The sequence below is a fragment of the Lissotriton vulgaris genome, chromosome 8, assembly GCF_964263255.1.
Source record: "Lissotriton vulgaris chromosome 8, aLisVul1.2, whole genome shotgun sequence".
Lineage (NCBI taxonomy): Eukaryota > Metazoa > Chordata > Amphibia > Caudata > Salamandridae > Lissotriton > Lissotriton vulgaris.
Window position 1 is genome coordinate 609983394 of NC_141696.1, and position 21318 is coordinate 610004711.

A 21318-nucleotide genomic window follows, 5' to 3' on the forward strand; every position below is an offset into this window, starting at 1 on the left:
GTGGAAAATATGTGTGGAATATTCTCTAGTAGCATAATTTCGCACATCCGATTTCGCCCTAAGATAGACATTTTTTAGTTCCTGTTTGTCTAGTGTGTTCAGACTGGTAGGGTCATTACCTAGGTCCATGTCAAACAGGTCTTTAACAGTCGAAACTACATATTTTAACCATGGAATACTTAAAACTTTATCCAAGAGTAAACAGTCTTTGATGATATCTTTGGAGAATGCTGTTTCCGTCTTGGTAAAAATGGATTTCCATACCAAAAGTGGCCTTAATCCGGTAAGGTCGGACAGGTAATCCAGATCTAGTTCCGAATGAGTTAGAACAGTAGATGCCGAGGTGGGGAGACAAAGCAGCCGTTTAATGAACTTGTTTTCTTCAATTTGCAGGGCCTTGGCATTGCAATGTCCCCATACCCCTGAGCCATACAATGCTATCGAAGTACATCTGTGCTTGTATATAGTCAGCATATCAACAATACGGCGGCTTCCTACTTTGGAGGCAAAGCGGAAGACGCCTAAGGATGCTTTCCCCATTCTGGCTTTGACATTTGTTTCCTCAGGGGCCCATGATCCTCTGTCGTTAAATGTAACTCCCAAATAGCAAAAATTAGTGACAGTTGCGATATGGTTTTCCTTAAAAGAAAAAGGTTTAAAAAGTTTCGGCTTTTTCCCACACACCATGACAAACGTTTTAGAGTTATTAATTTTGAGTTTCCTATTCAATATAAAATCATAGAACCCATCCATCAATTTTTGTAGGCCTATAGGGGTCCTGGATAAAAGAACTGTATCATCGGCATAAAGTAATACCGGTATAGGGGTGCCTCCTACTCGGGGGGCATCAGCATGGATTTGCTTTAACTCTTGTTCCACCGAGTTAATGAAGAGTGAAAAAAGCAACGGGGCTAATACACAGCCCTGTCGGATGCCAGATCTTACTTTAATTTTCCGTGTTCACTCACCCTCAGGACCATAACGAATTTGGGCGGATAGGTTAGAATAAAGTGTGGCTAAGAAATAGATGATATCGGGGGGGGGCTCCCATACCCAGCAGAGTTGTCCATAACAAGGCATGGTCGACCAAATCAAATGCGCTTGAAAGATCCGCAAAGCACAAAAATAATGATCCCGGCTTGGCCTTGGTATACTTCCCTATTAAAAGGTTCAAGTTAATGCATTGTTCGATCGTACCAAGGCCCTTTCTAAAGCCATATTGGGATGGGGCAAGAATGTTATTATCTAGGGCCCAATCTTCCAGGCGTGCTAACAGGACCCTACTCAGGATTTTTAGTGAGGAATCCAAAAGGGAGATAGGGCGGTAGTTCTTAGCCTCTCCTCTATCCCCCTTTTTATAGATTGGAATAATAATGGATTCACCCCACGTAGAAGGGGTCCTGTTATCCATAGCAGCGTTAAAGGCTATGGTCAATAATGGGCTCCAGAGGGCTGGATCATATTTGTATAGGTCGATTGGTACCCCGTCTGGGCCTGGGGCTTTTCCCCCTTTGCTATTCCTTATTGCCAAATCCACCTCATGGGTCGTTATTCTTGGGGATTCAACTGGGGTAGTGCAGATGGTGTTAACATTAGCTAAGGACTCTCCAGTTGGATCGAAGATCCCTGAGAAGTGGGCCACCCATCCATCTTCACTAACTTGGGCAGTGAGAACAGGGAATTCCTCTTTTTGCAGGAATGGGCTATTGATGGTACTCCAAAATAGTTTACTGTCCCGGAGGGCTGCAGCTTTGCTCAGATCTTCCCAGGCTATTTCTCTAAGTTCTTGTTTCCTGATTTTGAGCTCATTTTTGTAATTGGCCCTCAGGGATTTAACCGCATCCCTGTCTCTCGGGGTAGTTGAAAGGGCAAGTTTGAGGGATTTTAGTGCCCTTGTACATGCTTGGTTGAACCAACCATGTGTGGCCTGTCCGGTTTTAGCCTTCTTTGAGGTAAGTGTTTGCTTAATTATGATACCCAGTTTCTCAAAGTTATTTACAGATTGTTCTGGGGGGGCTTCCGTATCAAGGCAGCTAAGTATCATGTTTAGGCCAGCTTTCACCACCCTGCGATGTAAATTCTCTGCTTTTTCCCCACTCCACTTTATGCGAGTCCCGTTAGGTCTACATGGGGTAATGTCATTGACAACCCTACCAGAGAATACATCCCTATGGAGCTCACAATATAAGACCATGGTAAGTGCATTGTGGTCACTCAGGTCGTGATCTGAGATCTGGGGGACCGAACAATGGGGTGCTACCCGGTTGGAAATGATCAGGAAATCAATATTGGAGGTAGTGTTTCTCCCCGTGAAGGTGGGCGCCAGATTACCCTCATTGTCAGGGGCATGTTGGTGGATTGATATATCAATTTTTAACATCAGATTGTTAAGGGAGGTGCCATATGGAGAGTGTAAAAAGTGGAGTAAATTTTCCCCGTTTTCCCCATCATAACCACAAGTAGTTGAGTATGAGAGAGGGCAAGTTCTGATATTAAAATCTCCTCCCCAAACAATATCATAAGATACAGTTGTTTTGCAAAGAATGGAATCCAGTGCCGATTCGAGTTCGTCTACTACAGTGGTGCTGGAGGGGTCAAAGGTATTATTATAATGGTTAATCAACAATAGATTTCGGTCCCTGCCTATCGATATTTCCAAAATTTGCGAATGGGACCCCACAATATGGCTTTTCCTTACACGTAAAGGTAGGTGTACAGAGAGTAAGATCAACAATCCCCCTTTGGCCCTCCCCATTGCAGATTTCACCGCATTACAGTTATAAGAAACAAAACCATCAAAGGCAATATCTTCCACTGACCACGTTTCCTGCAGACATAAGATATCATAAACCACAATGTGTTCCCTCCAACCCAGTGCTGAGACCTTTTGCCGCCACCCAGCAATGTTCCAGCTCATCAATGAATAACCCTTAACCCTTTGGTCCATTACTGTATTAATGTGGATAGTTGAGACAGAGGGTGTAGTACGGGTCGTATCTAGGGGGATCAGGTCCGGTACAGTGGGGGTAGCTGGGGCAGGGGTAATGGGAGTGGTTTCAGAACATTGTATGGTAGGGGTTGTAACGGGCGAAATCTGGGCCAGATTAGTGGGGATAGCTTCGGTAGGGGTGGATAAATGGACCATGGATGGGACATTCGGTTTGGCCGGAATGTTGGTCGGCTTCAGGGAGCGAGAGACGGGGTGTAGTCAGTCTACTCCCTCTAGGCCATCTAAGCAACCAAAGCGGTTATGATCCATAAAGGGGTGGAATTGGGGTGCGTATTGAGGTTGTCTTGGTGGTCTAGCATCATATGCTCGTTGTCTGCCCCTCCGTTCCACAACGGACCAATCCCCTCTTCTTTGTTGGTAGCGAATGTTGGTTGGTGGGAAAAAATAGGAAACGGGTAGGGTCTGAATCGTTGAGTCAAAAGATCTGTTGAAACCTGCACATATATGGGATACTGTGCGAGGGTCTCTAAAACTAACGGTTAGGCAGTCCCCATTGATGTTTTTAGGAGTCTTGCCTATCCAGGGAACCCTCCTTACCATAATAATTTCATTGTGCAGGTGGGCCGGGAGCGGTCTATTCCAGTTGAGCCATTTTATTACTTTGTTCTTCAGGGAGCTAAAGGTTTCTGATTCCCCTGTTTCTAGTGGTGGTACTCCGGCTAAGATGACAGTAAACCGGTTAGCCTCCGGTGGTAAATCGGGCCGTCTAGGTCTAGGGGTATTGAGTGCCTCACTTGGTGCTCCCTGAGTCCCCCCGGCCGTATGGTCTGATGGGTTAATTTGGCTTGGTTGTTGACTCGCCACATTGTCAGTTGTTAAATTATTGGGCTGAGATTGGATAAGGGCTGGTATACAGGTATTAGGTGGGGGGATATTAGGTTGATTCAACACCGGATTGGGGGGAGCGGGGATCGCAGGGGTTATGGTAGTCGTGGGGATTTGTTGGTTCTGAAGGTTACCAAGGGTGGCTAAAATGGAGGCAGATGTTTTCTCTACATTTGATATTCTGGAGCAAAGCCTATCCAGTTTAGCCTCTAATGGGGATATGATTGATTTAAGTAGTGCCACGGCCCATTCCATGGATATATCTTTATTCGGAAGTTGAGCATCACGGGGGGTAAAAGTGGTCTGGGGTGGTGGTGCCTCCCGTACCTTAGCAGTTTTTGCAGCCCTTCCCGATTTAACTTTTTTGTTGTACGCTCTTTTCCGTTTCCTCACTGCACCCTCTCTTTCCCCACGGCTCTTAGACTCAGTAATACTCACATCAGGGTGGGATAAAATGGAGACATTTTCGCTTACAGGTACACAGTTAGGGTCAGCAACAATGTCAGTTGATATAACCGGGGTGGCTAGGTGGCTAGGGTCTTCTGTGGGCGAGGATATTGTATCCGCAATAGCAGACTGATCGCTATCTCTAATGGGCGTTTTGGCGTTAGCAAGGGGTCCTATGGAAGATCGTTTAAGAAAAATGAGTTCAGTGGATAAACGCTTTTCCAATATGACTATCTCCTTGTCTATAATGTTATTAGCCCTTATGAGAAATTTCTCCATACCTCCGGCGGTTGACAGGCTGCCAGTTAAGGAGGATTTAATCCTATTGTCTCTGCCGGCCATGGTCCTTAGGGATGGAGACGCACACAGGTTAGAGGGGTGGCCCGGTCCGGTCACTCCGGGTCACGAATGGCCACAAACGGTCCCGCCCTTGTCCCGGGCTTCTCCCGGCGCCCTCCCGCGCGCTCCCGCGCAGCGGGTATGTCCACTCCTCTTTATGGATGGCCTTGGGTTACCAAGGGGGCGGGGCCGGCAGGGAGAGGAGCCCAGCTGGAAACGGGCGCGCGGGGACTCCTGGTCCGTGGAGTCCACCCGCTGTTTCCTCGCAGCCCTGCCGGTCACCAGCTGATTCCCCTTACAAGCAAGCAACAGCCGCTGACACCGCGAAGCGGGACCCGCGCAGCGGGTCCGGCGAGCAGCAGCGGTTCAGCAGGCTGATTCAGACGAGGTCCGTGGTGAGTGGCGTGAGTGGCGTGGTGTAGTTCCAAAAGGTGAATCCCGGTCTAAAGCTTTTCTTAAAGATCTGATGAGGGCGATTTTTATTCCAGAGTTTCAGCTTCTTTAAGGGCCAGGGCTTCATGCAAAGCAACAGTCCATGAGTTTCGGATGGTTATGTGATTTGTTGACATTACTTCCTTCCAAGTTACATTTTTCAAAGTCCCTTCATTCACAGCGCGAGTAGCATGCAAATATTTGAGGGTACAAGCTTTTTGAGTCAAGATTTGATCGCATAGTGTGAATTCCAATCTAATTTGAGCTGCTGCCGAGTGATTCAGAAGTTTGAATACATTTCTGAACTCTTGACTGATTTATTTACCAAAGAACTTAGTTTCCAGGGAAAAGCTTCAAAACCATATGCCAAAATAGGAATTAATTTGGCTTTAACTTTTATCTGCCATCATTATGTTAGTTTTTTTTGTTGCATCTTCTAACTAATTCATACATTTATTCATTTAACAGAGCGCAAACTCGACCTGAATCTGGTATCAGAGCGCTTCACATAGCACCAGTAGCATTACTGATGACACATTCATTAAAAAAAAAAAACAATTATTAGGCACGGGGAGATTAAGTGTTTTGCCCAAGATCAATCAATCAATCATTTGTAAAGCGCACTACATACCCCGAGGGTCTCAAGGCGCTGGGGGGTGGGGGCTTTGGGGGCAGCCAGGTCTTGAGGGTGTTCCATGACTTGGCGGCGAGGTGGGAGAAGGATCTCCCACTGGTGGTTGTTCTTCGGATGCGCAGGACGGTGGTGAGTGAGAGGTCTGCGGAGCGTAGCTGGCAGTTGGGGATATAGAAGGAGAGCCGTCTGTTGAGGTAGACTGGGCCAGTCTTATGGAGTGCCTTGTGTGCGTGGGTGAGGAGCTGGAAGGATATCCTCTTGTTGACGGGAAGCCAGTGCAGGTTTCTCAGGTGGGGGTGATGTGGCTGTGGCGTGGTACGTCGAGGATCAGTCTTGCCGAGGCGTTTTTGATGCGTTGTAGTCGTTTAATGAGCTTGGTTGGGGCTCCCGCGTAGAGGGCATTTCAGTAGTCGAGTCTGCTGCTGACGAGGGCCTGGGTGACTGTCTTTCTTGTATCTGTCGGGATCCATCTGTAGATCTTGCAGAGCATGCTGAGGGTGTTGAAGCAGGAGGAGGAGACGGCATTGACTTGCTTGGTCATTGAGAGCGTTGAGTTGAGGAAGATTCCCATGTTGCGTGCGTGGTCGGTGGGTGCCTGGGCTGCCCCCAGGGCCAACGGCCACCAGCCACCAGGAGTTGTCCCAGGCTGAAGGGTTGGAGCCGAGGATGAGGACCTCCATCTTCTCCGAGTTCAGCTTCAGACAGTTGGTCTTCATTCAGTCGGCGAAGGCCTTCATTCCTTCGTGGAGGTTGGCTTTGGCGGTGATGGGGTCCTTGGTAAGGGAGAGGATCAGCTGAGTGTCGTCAGCGTAGGAGATTATGTTGAGGTCGTGCTGTTGGGCTAACTGTGCGAGTGGGGCTATGTAAATGTTGAAGAGCGTCGGGCTAGGGAGGATCCCTGGGGTATGCCGCAAATGATCTCGGAGGCTTTGGAACGGAATGGGGGGAGGCAGACACTCTGGGTTCTGCCGGAGGGGAAAGAGGTGGTCCAATCCAGAGCCTTGTCTTGGATCCCTGCGGCGTGGAGGCGTGCGCATAGTGTTCGGTGGCAGGCTGTGTCGAAGGCAGCAGAGAGGTCTAGGAGGATTAGTGCTGCAGTCTCACCGTTGTCCAGCAGGGTCCTGATGTCGTCAGTGGCAGCGATGAGGGCAGTCTCGGTGATGTGGTTGCTGCGGAACCCTGACTGGGAATGGTCCAGGATTCTGTTTTCTTCGAGGTATCGGGTTAGCTGTCTGTGGATGGTTTTCTCAATGAACTTGGCCGGGGAGGGGAGCAGCGAGATGTTCTTGAGGTCTCTTGGGTCTGCCTTAATGTTTTTGAGTAGGGCGTTGATCTCAGCGTGTTTCCAGATCTCTGGGAAGGTCGCGGTCTCGAGGGAGAGATTGATGACGTTGCACAGGTGGGTTGCAATGGGGCTGCTTGCTCTGTTGAAGACGTGGTGCTGGAATGGGTCTGACGGAGAGCCGGAGTGGATTATGCGCATAGTCTTGATAGTGTCATCGATGCTCATGGTGGCCCAGGCTAGCAGGGGATCGTGGTCGATTCTGTGCAGAGGGTCTGTTGTGTTGCTGTCTGTTGGGGCTGTCTGGGTGTTGAAACTGTTGTGGATGTCTGCTATCTTGGGGTGGAAGAAGGTGGCGAGGGAGTCGCACAGGGCTTGCAATGTAGAATGTCGTTGGTGTTGGAGCTGGGGTTGGAGAGTTCCTTCTCGATGTTGAAGCACTCCTTGCTATTGAGTGCGTTGTTGTCGAGGCGGTCTTTGAAGGAGGTCCTCTTGGCGGCCCTGATGAGGTGGTGGTGATTGCGTATGGCGTCCTTGTGTGCTGCGTGGCTGTATGGAGTTTGTTCACTGTGCCATTTCTTCTCTAGTTTCCGGCAGGCTTGCTTGGAGGCTAGGAGTTCTGGGGTGAACCAGCTGGCCCTCTTGCTGGTGTCTTTGTGGGGGAGTTTCTTCAGCGGGGCGAGGGTGTTGGCGCAGTCCTCAATCCAGCATCTGAGGCAGTGGGCAGCATCGTCGGTTTTGGAGGGTTTGGTGGGTGAGCTGAGAGCGAGGTTTGCGTGTAGTTGGTATTCCGTGATTTTGCTCCTGCAGCGGCGGGGGATCTGTTGGGTGTGGTGGTGTGTGGTGGGTTTCTGGAAGGCGAAGTGGATGCAGCGGTGGTCAGTCCAGAGGAGCTCGGTGGTGTGGCTGACGGAGACGTGTGGGCTTGAGGAGAAGACGTGGTCCAGCGTGTGGCCGGCGGAGTGTGTGGGCATTGTGTAGAGTTGCTTCAGTCCGAGGTTGGCGAGAATATCGATCAGGGTTGTGGAGTTGTTGTTCTCAAGGTGAAAGTTCAGGTCTTCGAGGAGGATGTTGTCGGTGGAGGTCAGGGCGTGCGTGCTGATCAAGTCTGCGATGGAGTCGCAGAACTGGGGGCAGGGCCCGGGGGGTCAGTAGATGAGGGTACCTCTGAGGGTGGAGTTAGGGTCTGTTTGGATCTGGAAATGCATGTGTTTAGCGGTGCTGAGCGCGTTGTCGGTGCTAGTCAAGACCCTGATGCTGTTTTTGTGGATGCTGGCAGTTCCTCCCCTGACTCTGTTGGTGCAGTCTCTGCGGGTGATCTCGGGTGCGGAGGAGTCGTTAAACCAGGTCTCTGTCAGGAAGGCAACGTCCGGGGATGTTGTGTCTAGCAAGTCCCAGAGCTCGACGGCATGCTTGCGTGCAGAGCGGGTGTTCCGTAGTATGCATCAGAGGTGGTTGGGGTCTTTCTTGGCGGGTGGTTCGTCGGCTCTGAGGCTGATGTAGCTGCAGTTCCGGCAGGTGAAGGGACTGTGTGTGTGTTTCAGGGCGGCCTTGAAGCAGGTGTGGCTCCGTCCGGAGTTGAGAGCGTGCACAGTGCTGGCGTCATAGTGGTGGCAGTTGTCGCGGCGTTGGCCAGAGGTTCTGGTGCTGGGTGCGGTCCTGGCATGGATGGGCTTAGACGGACTTGCCTTAGGTGCCGGCCTATATGGGGAGTTGGGATGGAGGAGCAGCTGGGAGGCGGGAGGCGGGGGCAGTGAATGGGCAGTGGGCAGTCAGGGGGGCAGGGTCGCAGGTGACGCAGCGGCGAGGGCGGTGAGGAACAACGAAGGTAACAGAAGGCAAAAGGGGCACACAATTGAGGGAAGAACGAGTGGCACAGAAGGCAAAAGGGCACAAAAAACTATTGGAACAGATGGCAAAAGGGGGAAACGAGGGAAAAACAAGTGGCCCAGAGGGCAGAAGGGCACAAAAAAACAAGTGGGACAGAGAGCAGAAGGGCACAAAAAACGAGTGGAACAGAAGGCAGAAGGGGCACAAAAACGAGGGAAAAACGAGTGGTACAGAGGGCAGAGGGGCACAAAAAAAATGAGTATAACAGAGGGCAGAAGGGCACAAAAACGAGTGGAACAGAAGGCAAAATGGGCACAAAAACAAGGGAAAAACAAGCATTTGCAATGCAATAGGCCTCGCATTTGTTAAAGTTAGAGCTGTTGGCTTTAAAAATGACAACGTTTTTTACTTTTGTTTTTTTATGTGCAATGGAGTAAATATATATTTTTTACTTTACTTTACTTTATTGTATAGCTCTATTGCCATTGGTATAACTAAGCAAAAGTAAAAAAACAGTGTCATTTTCATGGCCAACAGCTCTAACTTTAGCAAATGTGCGACCTATTCTGAGGTTGACACAATGGGGTCCGCATGGTAGCAATGAACTCATAAAATGCAAAATAAACAGTTTGTATTACGGGCTGTTACTTAATTATGGATGTGTTTACACAATGAAGACTTATGCTGTATTTCTACACAGTATGTGTAAATATACTTATTTTACAGAGACCCATAGTTTTGAAAGCTAAAAACTCTTTACTATCTCTAATTATGTCAATAAGCAACGCTAGGATTTACACTGCAGGGTTTTGTTTTTCCTGATCGTGTCAAGTTAAATGTTTGGGCCAGGCACCTTTTTGACTGCAGTCAGAATACTACTTGCACGTAATAGTCCATCATGTGAAACATTATGCAGCAGATTGTGGTGAAAAGGAAATTAGGAGCCCTCTGAACTGCACCTGCCTATGGGGAAGTACCCTGAAGGTGTGGGCACTGCTACCTGTGCCCAGTCTTTGGACACACTGCATGGGGACACAGGCAGGACAGTTTGCTGGTGATGACACAGACCACATTTTTTTTCCAGCATAGCTACGAAAATCAGATTCCCCCTGCTGTTTACTCTAGTCCATCACTGGATGTTACAATAAAAAATGCTTGTTTAGGACTTGTGCCCGGTGTGTATGTGCGTGTGGTGTGTTTCTGTGTGAGTGAACGATAAAGAAGTCTCTCCATGTATTGTCCCAGTTCACTTTAGGCAAAAACCACAGTTGATGGACAGAATGCAGAACAATGTCATACATTCACCCCAGTACAGAGATCTGGGCCTAAATCCATCGTTTTTTTTCACTCCACACCACCCCGGTTCAGACATGGCCATATGCAAATCAGTCTGACCCTGTACCTCATGGGAACAGTCCAGCCCAAACTGCCAAGCCATGCCTTCCCTGGACCGGAAACAAGCTTCTGAGGACCGGTTTCTGGCATTCCAGCCGTCTTCAGCCCGGCTTGCTTGAATCCAGTGGTGTGGAGAGCATGGGACTCACGTCTGAGCATACCCATCCCACTCGGGGTGACAAATGCAAAAACCACAGTTGATGGACAGAATGCAGAACAATGTCATACATTCACCCCAGTAGAGAGATCTGGGCCTAAATCCATCGTTTTTTTGCACTCCACACCACCCCAGTTCAGACATGGCCATATGCAAATTAGTCTGACCCTGTGCCTCATGGGAACAGTCCAGCCCGAACTGCCAAGCCATGCCTTCCCTGGACCGGAAACAAGATTCCGAGGACCGGTTTCTGGCATTCCAGCCGTCTTCAGCCCGGCTTGCTTGAATCCAGTGGTGTGGAGAGCATGGGACTCACGTCTGAGCATACCCATCCCACTCGGGGTGACAAATGCAAAAACCACAGTTGATCAACTGTGGTTTTTACAGTTCACTTTAGGAACAGTCATGTTTAAGAAATGCAAGCAATTCGTGGAATGCATTCTTGGGTCCGCTTATTGAGTGGCCCCAAGAAGTTTTTAGCAAACTAGACAGACAGTTCTGCTGTCCAGTAGGCTTCGAAAAAAAAAAAGAAGTTCTTGAAAAGCAAGCCGTGGAAACAGCAAAGGAAGCCTGTCAAAAAATGCTCCATTACATGGGCATATGTATAAAACAACAATATCTCAATTGGATTCACTTGAGCAACAGATATATTTGCATGTTCAATACATTATAAAGGATCTGGACATTAAAGAAAGAGAGACTCAGAATTTTAGTTTTTTTGAAAGTGCATATAGCATCATCTATTAAAGGACAATTTTTGCAAAACAGTCAAATAAACAATTAGAAGAACAGCACTTGAGGCATATAATGCGGCTGCAACCCAACGGAGCTTTGTGCACTACGTGATAGTGAGACAAACGGTGACAGCGCGAGTGACACATGGGTGAAAACAGCGAAGGACGCAAAATGACAAAAATGAAAGACAATATATACAAAATTGTTGGTTCTTCCTTGGTTAATGAATGATTGTTATTAGTTTGGGAACCGAAGAAGGTAATGCGCCATGAGTTGCGCGGTAATGCGGGTCAACGGTAGGGGTGGGTGGAATTTGCATAATCGCGTTACGCAAATCTCCGCAAAATGGAAAAAAATCTCTGCGAACACGCAGAAATTCTGCGAATACAGGGAATAGCTTGTTTGCAGTGCTTTTTTACTGTTCGCAGTCGAGGTTTGCGTGCTCTGGGTAAATATCTCCCAAAACGTGCTTTTTAGGAACGCGAACCAGCAAAAAATTTGCGAAGTCGCGGAACGCAGAATTTTGGGCAATTTCGCGTTCTCCGCGGAATGCGAAATTGCCCAAATTCCGTAAATTCCTCGAATGGAATGGAATGTATCGCCCAGGCCTAGTCGATGGCGTTTCGATCCTATTGATTTAGGATCTTTATCAGGACCGGGTTGCCAATTAACGAGAGTGAAGATGGTGCAGGAGCAAAAACTGAGCCCCGTTATGGCCTGAAGGAGAGCAGTAGTCGGAACAATGTGCCGAACTCGTTCCGGTGGATTGATCCGGTTATTGAGTACGCTCGGAGCGTCGTTAGAATCGGGTACAGGCGCGAGAAAACGGAGCCCCGTTCCGGCCAAGAGGAGAGCAGAAGTTGGAACAGTCTGCCGACGTGGGTCCGGTGGCTTGATCCAATGATTTGGTACGCTCGGGGAGTCATTTGAAAGCACGAGAACGGAGCTCCGTTCCGGCCGTGTCGGCGATTAAGTATTTGAAAATGGCGGGGTCAAGGGATCCACTGTCTTCTCCTGGTGGGGACACAGTGGAAAGGATGTCTGAGTACCGTCTAAGTCCGGCAGGCAGAGGACGGTCTGGGATCTGGTCAGTAGATCATGATCCAGGGCACAAAAACGAGGGAAAAACGAGTGGCACAGAAGGCAAAAAGGGCACAGAAATACCGTAAGAATGCATGGCACAGAGGCAAAATACAGAATACAGAAATACAGGGGCAGCTAAGAACAGAAGGCAGAATGGGCAGAGAGGCACGTGGGCAGCAAGGGGAAATGAAGGGAAAACCGGGCAGAGACACGGGGGCAGCGAGGGGTACAGAAGGAAAGACTGAGCAGAGAGAGCACAGGGATAGCGAGGGGAACAGAGGGAAGAAAAAGGGGCATGGACCACGTACAGGCAGCAGGGGAAGACAGACAACAGCAGTCACAGACACAACAATGAAAATACAGGCAATACAATAAAAGCAATAAAGAGGAGGATGAACAAACCTACCTACGGCCTACCACTGGCCACCAGGGATAAGGCGCAGGTGGTAGCCTGCGGGTGGAGGAGGGTCTCGAACTTCCTCAGCAGTGGCAACTGAGGCAGGGGGACACAGGCGGTGCTGTGTGGAGGGGGAGCGATATACCTGGTGGGGTCAAGGGATGTTCAGTGTTATTGCTCAGAGGTCAGAGCTCAAGATCAGAGGATGTTCAGCGTCATTGCCAAGACTCAAACCCAGTTCCCCAGATTTGAGGTCGACCACCCTAGCTGTTAGGCCAACTCCATACATAAAATAAAAAGTGTGGTGTGTATTCGCAAAATTGCTGCCTACATGTTCAGCTATCATAAAGTAGTATCATAGGAAGCACCCACATTGCTTGATAGCATGTAAGCAAACCGTTTTCTCAAAATAAAAGCACCTAATGCAATACCCTAACACCTAAATGAAATAAAAGAAATGGTAGGCCGTGAAATCGACAGCTTACCTGCAAAAATAATTGGGAGGTATTGTTTCTCCTAATGACCTAGTATGCTGTAGTTGTTGCAAATGCTGAAAAGGTGAAGTAATTTAAAATGCATCTATCAAATATTGGCAAAATTAAGAAACTGAACAAAACTGCATACATGAATCCTTTTATAATACGTCTAAATGAACATTCTTAAACACGGCAAGTGAAACAACAATATCATGATTTTATTGATACTCTTCAATAAGAAAAGAACCATTGGCTATTAAGTGTGTGTACATTCTTTGGTGTACTTAAGAGTGCGGTACAAGCACCTGTCTACTGGGACAGAGCTGAGCTGAAACTAAAGACATTTGGGGAAACAGAAGTCCCCATAGGTAAATTAAAAGAAAGTTGTAAAAATTGTCAGAGATGTTTCTGATTTTTTATTATTTAGAAAGCATCATCTTGTAGGTACTTGGGTTCAGGTACCCACTCTGCAATGAAGTCCCCACAGTGTCTAATCATACCTTAGTCCACACAAGGATGTCAACAAAAATACTCCAGCACCAACCCACATACAAACATGTCCATGTAACATTGTGTCCAAAAAGCACACATGGTCTAACATTCAATGGGAATGTCAACACCTTTCAGATAGGCACACATCATACATTATATAGGGACCAGTACAAGAAAGATTACGTGAAAACAATCTACATTATGCTCCACTCAATGATGATATGATCCATTCATCTATAAAAGCCAATTATATTAGCTTAAAAAAATGATACTTTGGAGTTAAAGTGTACGGGGTCTAAATAGTAGCTACATTTAGTAAGTATGGTGTATATATGAAAACATGGTTGATTGTAGGCATGCAAATTAAGGTTTAAGTGAGTTCAGGTGGGGGAGCTAAAGAATAATATTGCCTGTTTAAGTACTTAGAATGCGTGTATGGTGGTGGTGGGAGTTAAAGTTTAGTGATCTTGGCTGGTGTGGGAGATAAGTTTAAGGTTGTACCCTTAATTTGTGATTTTTCTTTCTTTTTAGATTTTGTGTTGTAGCCACTATTGACATCCTAGTGACCCCACCTTAGATAGATATAATTTAATTACCTAACTAGAGGGTGTTCTTCTATTCAAAAAGTGCTCCAGAACCCCACATATGAGTTTAAATGTTCCTGATTTTTTTTATCTTTACAAGGATATTGTGATGCACTAGGAAAAAAATCAAAATCAAAACAATAAGCAGAATTTTAGACCCTCGGTTTGTTCAAGTAATATTCGACAACAGCGATATTTCACAGACTTTTGTGGACCACTTTCACCAATTGTACTCTACTGAGTATTTGGTGGAAGAGGAGCAAGTCCAAGAATATTTTATTAATATGGATGTCCCCAAAATATCTGACAACAGGATTGATGAATTTGGAAGGGAAGTAGACGCTATTGAAATTCTAGTAGCTATCAAATCAACAGCCTGGGCAAAAGCCTGTGGGCAGGACGGCTTTCCTATCGAGTTTCATAAAGTATTTTTAAAAGAACTTGCTATTCGTTAAGGATGGTGGTGAAGTCCCAGATGTTTTTAAGGAAGCAATAATTGTTTCTTTTGTTAAAAAAGATAAAAACCCGGAAGATGTGAATTCATATAGGCCCATTAGTCTGTTGAATTCTGAATATAACATTCTGATAAAGGTATGGGCAGAACGTTTTTTACTAGCTGGCCAAGAAATAATTCTTAGAGCTCAAACCGGCTTAATAGCTGGCAGATCAATGGTGGCTAAAACCCAATTTTTAATACACGCTCTGGATTATTTTAATACAAATTCCATCTCGGCTAGTATTGTAATGGTTGACGCGGAGAAAGCCTTTGATTTGGTGAATTGGAAAACCTTGTTTTTTACCTTGGGTCGGTTCGGGTTTCCTGTACAGGTAGTTAACATGTTACAGAACATCTAACAGGGGGCAACTGCCCAGGTTATAATTAACTCAAACTGTGCAGGAACCATAAAAATAAACCGCGGAACCAGGCAAGGCTGCCCGCTTTGGCCATTACTCTTTACCTTTTTTATAGAACCTTTGGTTTTAAAGATACAAATTAATGCTGCTATCCAACCCCCAATACCTGGTATGGCTAAATTAAAACTCTTTGCAGATTATAATATTTTATACCTGATCCCTGATAGAGAGAACCTCAAAACAGTTCTGAGTGAATTTTTGGAGTTTGAGCAAATGCCAATAAAACCAAGGTTCTCGCTCTTAATGCTGATTTGAATTCTTTTCCATCTTGCTTAAAGATACAAGCGACAAAAACTGACCCTATAAGTAAGGGTGGGCGTAGTATGCGTAGTGGGGCTACGCGAAGCTACGCAAAGTGGGCGTGAAACTATGCCCACCCATGCACTTCGCGTAGCCCCACTATGCGCCGCCTGACCCCTCCCCTACATACCTAATTTTTGTAAATAATAAAAGAAAAGTAAATAAAAGGCACTTACCTTGTCCGCTGCGTCCCGGGGCTCCCTCTTCTCATTCGCGCCGCCGTCTTCGATCCCAATGCGCATGCGACATAAAAATTAGGTATGTAGGGGAGGGTGGGAGGGAATCGGGTGGCGGGCAACTTCGCACCGCCATGGAGTGGGCGTAGTGTTGCCTACTCCGCCTACTTTGCAAAGGGCGAAGTAGGCAACACTACGCCCACTCCGTGGGCGGAGCGAAGTCCTTTGCCCAGGGTTACCTAAAGATATCTCAGGATTTATGTATCCAACCAGTATCATCAGTTATTTGAGCTAAACTATCTAAGAATGAAAGGCAAGATTAAGACATTTTTGGAACAATGGACATTACTCCCCCTATAGATAGTGGGTAGAGTTTCATTTATTAAAATGTCCATACGTTCGCTGCTTATTTTTCTATTTTCTAACGTTCCGATTAAAATAAATCAGTCATATTTTTACAAAATTGGTACTCTACTCAGGGAATTTATTTGGGGTAAGAAAGTCCTGAGGGTCAAACTGAACGGGGTCCGACTACCCATAGCACAAGGGGGTTTAGCGCTGCCGCATTTGAGAACTTAATATGAGGACACCTTTTTAGATTTAGTGTCTGACTTGATAGGATCCAATTCTGCTCGTGACAGTTTTTTTATAGACAAAATGACACAAGAAATCGGATCGCCAACCCCATTGTTTTTAAAAACGTCCAAATTTCCTAAAAAGACACGTTATAAGATTTTAAAAGATTATGTTTCTAGATTCCAGTCCTGTTTTAGAAAGATGGGCTCATCTGGTCTTCAGTATTTAAAATTAATAGAATGCACGAGTCTCGGCCACCAGCTGCAATCAAGGCATATAAGTATTTGGGAAGGCTGTGGACTCTTCGAACTGAGGCATTTTATAGTTCAAAATAGGCCCATTTACTGGCAGGAAGTAAAGGCAAAGGGCGAAGGCCATCGGAAGCCGACCTTATTTGAATATTTACGCATTGTTCATCTGCTAACAAATACCAGTGGCATTCTGGACACCCCTAATCAATTAGTGGTAGGCCTATATGGGGCCAATGTTAAAGGGGTGGGAAATTGGTATAGGCTGCTACACAAGCAGGGACAGGCTTCCTTGATAGAGACTCATCTGGATAAAATAAGTCGGAAAACCGGATGTAGGCTGGATGGGAAGGAGTGGGAGTCTGTTTGTCACCTAGGAAGCAAATCCCTGCGTGCTGCAAATTTTAAAAGGATGGCCTTCCTTTCTCGATGGCTTTCTTATTTAACTCCTGCCGCTTTAAAAAAGAGATTTCCAGGTGCAGAAAATAGGTGCTTTCGCTGCCAAATAGATTGGGAGGGAGGGTGGCACCATACTTTTTTTTGCATGTCCAGGACTTAGGCTTTTTTGGGAAGCAATCTTCTCGGATATTGGGCGAGCAATCGGTATGAGTATTTTGCCCGAGGCCGAAGCTGCCTTGTTTGGTATCAGTAGAGAGGATAAGATACTATCTGAACCCGAAAAAGCCTTTGTATGTATTTTGTGTATGGTGGCTCGCTCCCTAATCTTGCAGAATTGGAAATCTAGGGAAGCACCTTCTCATCTGAAAAGGTTTAATAAAATGAAAAGAACCCACATATTTGAGGAAGCCTACGCTAGGAGGGTAGGAGATACTAAAAAATGTGATAAAAGTGGAATTTTTTTAATGAATTGAAAAACTTGAAAGAGAGACTATAGCACTGGGGTTGGTAATTACCAGCTTTTTTACTAAAATGCATTTGCACTTTTTTTTATTGCACTTCAGCAGCACTAGCACGTTAGCACTTTATAGAATGTATCCTGTACTTCGTCAATGGGGTGAGGAATCGCTATGATGACTAATTTCCGTTAAAAAAAAAGAATCTTCTGTGGCAGTTTTAGGCGATAGGATGGCACTTGCACTTTATTGACATTTGCACTTAAGATGTATTAGGAATTTTCTTTATTGCTGCTGTGTTCTAGGGTAAATTTGCATTTTGCTTCGTGAATGATTATATAATTAACTGCTCTAGTTTTAGTTCATTGTCATTTGGTATTATGTGATGTGAGGTTATTATTTCAAATGTTTTCTTTTGTAGAAAACTGGTTTTTAATGAAAATAACTTTCAGTATACTTTGTATTTCTTGACCCTAATGCTCTGCTCAACAAAAAATTATTTTTAAAAAAAAGGATATTGTGATGCAGAATATACGTAAAATATGTTTATTAACCGCTGAAACTAAAGCTAAAAACAAGTTCTTTATACATCTACTATCACTTTATGTGTTAATTATTCACAGTAGCTACATTTCTCAGTACCTATTATCAAAGTGCCGTGAGCAACAGATGTTCGCACCCACGTTAAGTTTCTTTCAATGCTTTGGTAGTGCTGAAAGGGCAGCAATACCTTTGTGTGTCACTTCTGTAGTACTCATTGTGAATGCACAGTTAATACCAAGAATATTCAAACTTGGTGTCCATATTTGGGTGTGCTCATATAAACGAGGGGCGGTTATGTTGATATGTTATGTGAAGTGTATGTGTAGAGCATGCAGTTACTTAGCAGAGTATCCTTGTACTAATGTAGGAGAAGTCTGGACCCAGCATGGGCTTGGCCTAATGGAAAAGCCACATCTTCAGCTTTTTGTGGAATCCATACACAATAGAGAAGGCTCTGATGTGCAGGGGCAGGTCATTCCAGGCGTTAGGAGTATGGTGGAAGAAGTCACTACTGCTAATTCCGGTACAGCTTATGTGGGGGATGTGTGCTACCAGGAGAAGGCCTAAGAAGAGGTGTCTGGTAGGTTTGTGGAAGCTGATGCTGTTGTTGAGGTATGCAGGTCTATGTTGTGTAAGGCAATGAAAGAGTGCATGAGGAGTTTGAAGAGTGCTTGTGTATGGGCAGCCAGTGCAGCTCTGTGTGATATGCATGCATGCTGGGAAGCTGAGGGTAAGTCTTGCTTCTTGTTTCTGTGTGGTCTGGAGTTGTCTGGTTAGTTGAGCGTTGATTCTGGTGTAGAGGAAGTTACCATAGTCTAGTTTGTTGGTGGTGATAGCTTGGGTGACCAATCTGCAGGTGTTGGTGGGGTCTCATTTGAAGATCTTCTTTAGAATCTTTAGTGTATGGCAGCAGAAGGCAGAGACTGCATTTACTTGGCTGGTCATAGTGAACTAGCTGTCAATTACTATAAAGTTCTTGGTGTTGGTTGTAGGGGGGGTATAGCTCTGAGTTCCACAGACCACCATGTGGAGTCCAACGGCCAGGTGTATCTGCTGAAGATAAGACCTTCCATCTTATCATTGTTTAGTTTGAGGCAGTTGCATTTCATCTTTTCAGCTACTTCAGTCAGGCATATGATAAGACGTTGGTTCCATGGTTGCGGATAATGTTGGAAAGAGGGGTCATGTAGGTGTTGAAAAGGATTGGGGTGAGCGGTGATCCTTGACAGACTCCATAGATGATGTTGATGGCATCTGAGCAGAAACGGGCCAGGCTGACCGACTGTGTGTGTCCTGTCAGGAAGGAACATATCTAGTGAAGTGTGGGCCCTTGGATGCCGGCTTTGTTTAGTCGTTGGAGGAGGATGAGGTCAGACACTGTGTCCAGAGAGCTGTTCTGTTTTTTGTATTTATTCCCGCTATTCTGACACTTCTAAACATTGTAAATAACAGATGTTACTATTATGCATTATATTGTACCATACTTTGTGAGGATGGAAGGCTAAATGCGCATTTCTGGAGTTTGAACTGATCACCAGATGATCACATTTTTCTAATAAGTGGCAAACATTCAAGCTCATAAGCTGCCCCTACACGTGTGAAGGCCAACAATGCCCTTTTCATGGGTTTGATGACCACCTGCATAGGACCATAGCCTTATTTTCTTGCTACACCACAGTATGCACTAATGATGTGAGGTAGCATGTGTGGTCTAGAATGTATTGTTTCTTTCACAATGGAGTCCACATTTATGATCTGTGAAAGGTACACCTAATCATGGTTGGGCTGGCCTACAAGGCAATCTGGCAGTGGCAGAAGGGCTGGACTCATAGGTCAGTGTGTAACCCACTTTTACTGTCTGTTTGTGGGCCTGTTTTATGGATAGGTTTTTACTGTTGATTGCCTTGATTATTACCATAAACATTGCCAGCAGCAAGCACAAATGTATGTGGTCTCCCATGTGGTCTTTGGCCCTATTTATGTCCAGATATGATTATGGAACGTTCTCTAGGGGTCCAGAAGAGCCTAATCAGATGGTTGCATATGGTGCAAAACAAAGCAGCCACACTTTTACTCCATGCCCAAAGTTCTTTAAAACTGCCAATCTATTTTGAGAACTTTGGGGCATATTATCAAGGGATTTATGTCTGCTTTTTTAGCTTTAAAAGACAAGAAAGTTGAGATTAAATTATCTCCCTATCAGCAACAGGGTGCTAACACGCAAATTCGCATGTTAGCACCCTTTTTCTCTACGCTTCCCCTTGCATCTCTAATGAGATGCAAAGGGGGCGTTCCAGAGAAAAATAATAGGAGAAATGTTGTTAAGCGACATTTCTCCTATTATCAAGGATTTCGCTAACCCTGTTAGTGATAAAAAAAAGCAGCGCTAACCGCGGTTAGCACTGCTTTTTTTACACCTGGTATTTTCCTGACTTAGCCATGATATCCTATGGAAGGTGGATATCATGGCTAAGTTTGTGAGCCCCTATCATCAAGCTAAAGCCAAACTTTGAGAGATTATCGTTGGTTTTCCAGATAATCTCTCAATTGGCAGTTAGCGTGAGGATTTTTATCACTTCTGAGATAAACCTTGCTAATAGCAAGTTATCTCTGCGATAATTTCCGGCGAAGCTTAGCGTTAAAAAATTCGTTGCTAAGCATCGTTAGCGATAAATATCGCTTAACGTTGGTAATATGCCCCTGCATTTGCTTCCTGTCGAGAGCTGTGTTACATTCAAAGCACTTCGTTATGTGTATAAATGTCTATCTAATTCAGGTCCAACTAGATCTCCAGTGTCTTCTTATACTCCCAACAGATCGTTAGTGTCAAGCAATCTTGACCTGGCTCTGGTTCCCAGAATCAAGAGGTCTCGGTAAGGGGGTCAAACCTTTTATTTCCCGGTACTAAAGCTTTGGAGATCCCCCCCCTCCTGATCTAAGGTCTTGTCATTCCCTTCTGATGTTCCAGAATACGTTAAAAACCTGGCTGATCTAACTGTTTGAAGTAGGAATTATTTCTTTTACAGTGTTTCCAGATCTGTTTAGTTGGCAAAGTGCTTGGAAACCCTTTCTGGCTATATAAATTCCATGACCATAACATAATCTGCAAAATTCCTACACAGCGTATCTTTACAAGTTCAAAACTGCCTGCTTTGAAAATGTGGGCCTCTTTTCCAGCTTTTGGTTTCGCTAGTGGTGGCCATTATTATTTTGCTGCCAGGGCCTATTTTGGGTTCCAGTACTGCCTTGCACCTAATAATGGTGGACATTGCTACAAGCTAGGACATTGAAACCTAAGGTGTACTGCTTTGTCTTTTCATTTATATTGCATGTCAATATGGTTCATAAAGGAAAGTTAGTTAACAGAGATGTGGCATTCATTGGTAATTTACACCCACAAGTATTTGGCTACACATCCTCCTCAGCTATCAGTGCTCTATGCTGTCTACCACACATAAGTAACAGAGAAAGAAAAGAAAGGTAAATGCAGAGAGGAAAACATGAACAGACAGGGAAAGAGTACAAGACAGACAAACAGTCAGACAAATGCAAAGAAAAAGGTAGATACAAAGAGTGAGGTGTTGTGAG